Source organism: Echinops telfairi, unplaced genomic scaffold (genome assembly GCF_000313985.2).
Source record: "Echinops telfairi isolate 266 unplaced genomic scaffold, ASM31398v2 ScPeMD7_9;HRSCAF=40, whole genome shotgun sequence".
NCBI lineage: Eukaryota > Metazoa > Chordata > Mammalia > Afrosoricida > Tenrecidae > Echinops > Echinops telfairi.
The window spans coordinates 38842355-38849293 of NW_022103906.1; the positions used below are offsets into that span (position 1 = coordinate 38842355).

The 6939-nt window shown below is 35.2% G+C and overlaps 1 pseudogene; it reads right to left on the bottom strand.

Annotated features, from left to right (window-relative positions):
* LOC101640933 overlaps positions 1-6261 on the bottom strand; it is a 37333-nt pseudogene extending 31072 nt beyond the window's left edge.
* Positions 6262-6939: the final 678 nt, after the last annotated feature.

Below are 6939 nucleotides of genomic sequence, written 5' to 3' on the forward strand. Positions count from 1 at the left end.
AACTGTCAGTCCCGTTGTTTTCTCCTCCAGATTGTTCATCCAGCCTATCCTATCCAGACAGGCCTGCGGAGACAACAATATGGCATGCAATATTTTTAAGCAAGCAATTTAAGATGGAACTAAATTAAGCAATGAATGTTTCCTGCTTCCTCCTTTGTTCTTAGTCATCTCCTCAGAGAAAAACTGTTTCACGTGTTTCTATTTGTACATCTCCTCTGATAATCATTGTAACTTTAAATAGTATATTATAATTTCATCTCTGGTTGCATTAGATTTAGGTGACATAAATCATCTGTAGAAGAAAAAAATGTGTATGTTTCATTTTCCGTTTCTGCCCCCTCTTTTAAATATTATTTGTGGTTTTAAAATTTTCATGTGATTATGTATGCAAACTTAAATATTTCTAAACTCCTGGTTCCTGTTCCACCCACTTTAGAAAGATTTCTAAATCCACCTCAAGCAAAAAAAAAGATTTCTAAATCCACCTCAAGCAAAAAAAAAAGCCAAGCCCACTGACATCTAGCCAATAATGACCCTATATAGGGTTTTGAGGCTATAAATCCTTATGGGAACAGACAGCCTCATCTTTCTCCCATGGAGCAGCTGGTGGGTTTGAACCGATAACCTCATGGTTAGTAGTCCAATGATTACCAGACAACACCACCAGGGTGCCTTACCAAAAAATACCAAACAAACAAACTGAAACAACCTTCCCTGTTATTGAGTCATTTAACTTTTAACTATTCTACAGGACAGGGTAGAATGGCCTGTGCACGTTTCTGAAACTACATCTTTAAGAGAGTAGAAATACATCATTTTTCTCCCACCAAACAACTGGTGGCTAGTAGGCCCCCATGTAACCCCTCTATGCCTTGGGCTTGGTTAGTGCCCTGAAAACTACCCCTATGCAATAGTCACTCATAAAATACAATTCAATAGACATGGATCTTAGCAGAAACTTTCTTAAGAAGAAACAAACTGAATTTGTTGCTTCAAGGAAAATTTGCTTTTAACAATACAATTTTAGTTCCAAGTGAAAATTAGAATTTGGAATATTTATATCATTGCTTGATAGCTTATAGATATTAACACTTTTTTGATCCGATGGGTGGTTATATCAACAAATGTGGCTTTATTATTTAGTTATACTATATATTACATCATTAATTGTAATTAATTTAAAATAATGATAAATCAGTTAATCATAATTGATTGAAGGTGTCCGCATAACTTTCTGAGCCAATACTTTCTAAATTAGCCATTATAATGTTCCCAAATAACCATGGTTGAATGATACATTCATATTGAAAAATATACCAATAGATTTTAATGGAACAAAGTATGAAAGGTACTTTATATAGGTTTAGATTCTGTATTACAACTAATTATTTTTGTTGTTCTTTATATATTTTAAAAAATTCATTATTAAATGTGAGTTAATACATATATCTTATCAATCCATAGTTCAGTCACACCCAACAGTATTGTACAACTGCTACCACAATCAGTTTCCAAAAGTTTTCCTTCCTGGATTCCTTGACATTGTCTCCTTTTTATTCCCCAACCCTGATTCTGCCTGCTGTCCCTATCGGTTCATCAGTCCTGGGTTTCACCTACCGAAAGGCAGAGAAACATATAACACAGCTTCAAGAGGGTAATCCCTAATGGCATAACACCTCTGAGATAAACTCCAATACGAACAAACAAAAATCAAAACAAAAATTTGGAAATTCTTGAAAACCAGATCAGGTCCAGCGTGCATCAGAAGCGGGAATCAGCTGACAACGTTCTAACTGTTCTAACTGTTCAAGTCAGGTTTATCCCTTCGATCTTCTCTACTCATCTCTCCAATACACTCTGTTTAGTAACCACTTTCCTCCCATCCCCCCAGTTTTACATAGCCTTCTGCAAGCCGGGTTGTCACAATTTGGGCTCTGATACTCATCCCTCCTTTGATATCGTATTATATGATGTGCAATCCTTCAGTGACTGATGGTGGTGTGCTTCTTCCATGTGAATTTATTGACATCTCACTTAGATGGCTGCCTCTTTGGGGACAAGTCTTTAAGCACCCAGACTTATCTGATAGCTGGTCCCCATCTACTTTCTTCACCGTATTTTGCAACAACACCAGTTCTTCTGTGTCCCCTTCCTGAAAGCTAGAATTGAGTAGCACCATGTTGTAAGAATTAAATGTTCTTAAGTGGGAACTAGGTTTTAGTGGGAGCCTAAAACCCATTCCTCGATTATATATTCCTTGTTTGTTTTTATCAGCCTTTGGCTCTCTTTCAAAACCTCCTTGTTAATTATAGTAGAGAGTCTTATCAATCATCTCCCTGAGTCATAACAATCTTCAGGTAACATTGTCTTTGACTAGCCCCTATAATAATTTTTTAAAGCTCTGTTTAGAAAGGGATATTGGGCTAATGTAGACAAACTCTATATTACAGTACCTGAATTATTCACTTGTATAAAATCAATCCTTTTATGGCTGGACGCTAGCTACACAAATAATGGGAGTTATTTGTCAGGGAAATTTACAGAAATAATCACTGAGAATGTCAGCCCCAGGTTTGCTGTAATAATTTGTATCAATACAGCAGATAGGGCATTGATGTAGAAAGATCATGGTTGTCTGCCTACCACCAACAACTAAATTTTAAGAAAATACTGATTTTTAGTCTTGATCTGGTAGAAAAGAAGAGTATCCACACTAATGTAAAATTGTGCTAATTTCTCCTTTCTTTTTCAATTATATGTCAATGCAATATTGGATTTTCTTTCTATTCTTCAACTGAAACATCATCTTAAAGCAGATGGAATACGGAAGCAAATATGAGAATGCAGCTGTTGTCTATTAAACCAGATATAAAAGACCTTTGGAAAAATGTAAAACAATGCTACTCTTCACTAACTTTTTGCAAAACATTACACTTTTTATATAAAATGTTGTGTTGACTTTTAATTATTATGGTAAATGTTATTATTTTTTGATAAATATTTAATATTATCATAAATAAAAATATTTTTGCAGTTTTAGTTTCAAATATAAATATAGTATCTGTAAACAAAAGTTTATTATTTTCCTTGATAATTCTTTTCATTGATCCCACTACATTCCAACTTCCAAAAATGTTTCAAAAAGATTTGCCTAATAATGACCCTTTCTCCTATGTCATTGCTCTTATGCATTATTCCCTTTTACTTTTTAAATATAAAGGTTTTATTATCATTATGACTACCACCGTTATCATTATTCAGTAGGCCCTATGGTGACTAGTGAATTTAGCCAGATGGCCAATCTGCCATTTTGAATCAAGTCTAAATAAAATGTAGTCTCTCTATGTCTCTCTATTGCTATCTCTCATGAGAGAGGGAGCAAAAGAAGAAGAAAGAGAGAAAAATAATGGCATGAAGTATGTCTTTGAAGTACGTGTCTTGTAAGTGCCCCATGAAGTATTGAAAGACGTTTTTTGGAGTGAGAAGTCTGAATGTCCAATATGAATTGATCTTGCCTTGTAAAGTCCATATGTCTCTCCCCCTTCTTCTCACATATTTCATTTCCCAACTGTCATTCTTAGAAGACTAATGGCCACATCTATGAACACAGTATATGTTTACAAATATGCACACATGTGTGTAAGATTTTATGTGTAGGGTGATGTTCAATTTCATCCAAAAAATGGACAAGTAGTTAATGTAGATGCCCCACATAATTAGGCAGGTGATTTTCAGTTAATATTCTCTTCCATGTCTGATACACACAAAACTATATTCAGTGTTAACCAAAATAAATGAATGAATAAACAAACAAACAGGAAAACACTAAATGGGTTTATGTGGAAATTTCAGCACATGCTACTCTAACGATAGTCAGTAGGCAGGTAATGGTAACAGTAACCTGAACCTCAAAGCCACTGTTCTAATTTCCAGAATCATTACAAAACTGCTCCTCTGAGTGATGGAAGCACTTCTGGTGACACTTGTGAATTGGCCCCTTCATGCAGCCTGACCAAGTTGTCAAATATCACACTCTCTTGGCTACAATCCAGTCAACTTTATAGGTCTCAGACTTGTGTAACTCCATTCACTCCATCCATTCAACATTTGTTTCCTTGTCCAAATCACAAGCGATGCATTTTAGATTTATAACAACAGGTAACAATTATTTTTTTTTAAATTAGGAAAGAGCAAGAAAGTTCGATTTAATTCCCTTCAAAAATTAGTTAGGACATTGGGAAAAGGGGAAAAATTGGAGAATCCCAACTAGGTAATTTTTTTCCTCACTGTGTCCTTTCAAACGGACTGTCAGTTTTGACCATAGGGTCAAATGCATTTCTTCTCCTTGGGAAAGAGAGTACTAAGTCCTCCAATATTTGCGAGTGTTAAACTCTATTATAGACTTCCCTCTTTCTAAAAATTGTATTATTTTTTCCATTTGGTGAATGGAAACTTAAAATGTTATTTGATGAGAATATAGAAAAATCATTAAAAACATAGTCTAATTCATGGTTTTCTAGTTGCATTATCTTGAACAAGTTAATTTTTTAAATGTAACAATTGTTTAATTTTATCCTACAAATTGCATGTGGATGACATTTTTTGCTTATTGAACCAATTCTTTTCTTTTTGCTTGTTTTATTAACATTTTAGTTGACATACAATTGAATGGATTAAATATAATAAAGAGAGTTTTGCTATCATCACTACAATTCTAAAGCATTTTTTCATTCTTATCTCCATTGTTATTAACTCCCACATACCCTGCCATAACTGTAAGGAAATATTAATAAAAGTTACTGTCCCTGTAGGTTTACCTATCCTGGATTTCCAATAAAGAAATTCATACAAAAACCCCAACCACAATAACAAACTAAAGCACAGAAAGATCTCAATCTACATGAAAGCAGAAGATAATAGAAACTAGAACAAAGTAAAGATGGATCAAATGAACAACAAATGATAACATGTTAAAGTTTAGCTTAACTACATCTGCAGTAATCAAATTCCCAATACACTCTCCCTCTGGGCTAGATTCTTCATATCCCTGGTCAGTGATCTGGAGGAATTCAGTGGAGGTTTAATCCAGGTAGAAGCTCTGCAAATGTATTTTGGGCTTTCACTGTTATTTATTGTTGTTGGGTGCCCCCGAGTCAGGTTTGACACAGAGCGACCCTATGTACAATGGAAAGAAACACTGAATGACCCTGTGCCGTCTGAAAACTAGGTGCTCAAAATTTAAGCTCTAATAAAATTACTTCCTCTGATCTTAGATTTTATTATGTACAATCCTTACTTAACAGGGGCTGGTGTGATCCTTCCATGTGGATTTAGCTGACTCTTTAATTCAATGGCTTTCGAGCATGCCTTTAAGACACCCAGATGCTATTCTTTCTGATAGTTGAACACCATCTGATTCCTTCACCACATTTTTCCAAAGCATCCATCACTTGAATATGTTAATTTAGCTGTGATCAAGTTTCACAATGGGGAGCAATGAAATGGCGATAATGCATGTATCCAGTTCATAAGGTTTCTATCTGGTTAAAAGAGTTGACCTATATAAAAAGTTGGTCTCTAGAAGGAGCAAATGGCTTTCACTGAACTAGCAACAACAACAAAATTGATAGTTCAAGGCCACCCCAAAGCATTTTGGAACAGAGAGTTGCCAATGTGTCGCAGTTTTGAAAACTCAAATAAATCTATGCAAAGCAATTGTACTCTGCATCGTGTGAGTTGGCCAGAGTTGAAATCGCATGGACAGCAATTTTTGTTCAGTAGAAAATTCTTAGTCAGTGGCTTTATTAAAATATAACAAAGTCTTGAAGAATGCAAAATGAACTGTGCAAGTAGGGAATGACTGCTCTAAGCAATCCGGTATTCACAAATTCATCAGGAGGGCTAGAGGGTCATTCAAAAATAATATTTTATTCTTCAAGTTTTCTCATATGAATTGCTTGATTATTCAAACAAATAAGCACGCAAAATCTATGTTTCATGACTGAAATACTATGAGTCAGCTTATAGAATGATATTCGATGGCTTTAGAATTTGGGGTGGATCCAGGCAATAAAATCTTTAATAAATGGGATTGAATGATGGTAGGCAGTTTTACTTAGGTGAGAGGAGGATGGCAAAACCTAATATCATAGGCTTTGAGTTACCAGAGTCCTCAAGGTGATGAGAGAAGCAGATATCATGAACCCTTACCTGAGATCGATGTGATGAGGGCTCCATGGTCACCTGAACCATAATGGACATCTTAACTGGGAGAGAGAGCTTATTCTACTTGAGAGGTGGTACCAAGATGATTTTTTAAATAATATAAAATTTTAATTTTTGTAATAATCCATCATTGCCATAACATTTAATTGTGTTTCCAAGACAAATGCCCACTCTTCTATCCTGCACTTATGCTAAGTACACACTATTCATAATCAGATTTCACCTATTCAATATTTTCAAAGTCTTGGATTTCCATGACCCATTGTTTCCAACACCATCAAGCAACGTCACAAATTTCCCAAACTGTTCACAGTGCATTAGGCTGCTGTTCAGAGAACACCTGGGTGCGCTGTCCTAAACATCTGTGCCAGCAGAAAAGCCTGTCTTCCTCATTACAGAAGTCGTACATGCAACTTCTTCCTAGTACCTTAACTTCACTGGATGCACTTGGTTAATGAATAAATGCTTTGTTTTCTGCATACTTCCGACCATAGTTACGGTTTCTGGAGAGTAATTTATTTAGCCACTGTGTTATTTCTGAATATTATAGTCTTCTTTATGCACTCTTAATGTGTAAAGTGCTTTTGAAAACCTTGGAACCATCAAAGTAAGAGATGCAGCACAGCGCCTCACTATCCAGCATTGCCACGGGGCTCAATAATCTATAGATCATGTAATAATTTCATTTAGCAGCACAATAAAAGTCAAATTAGT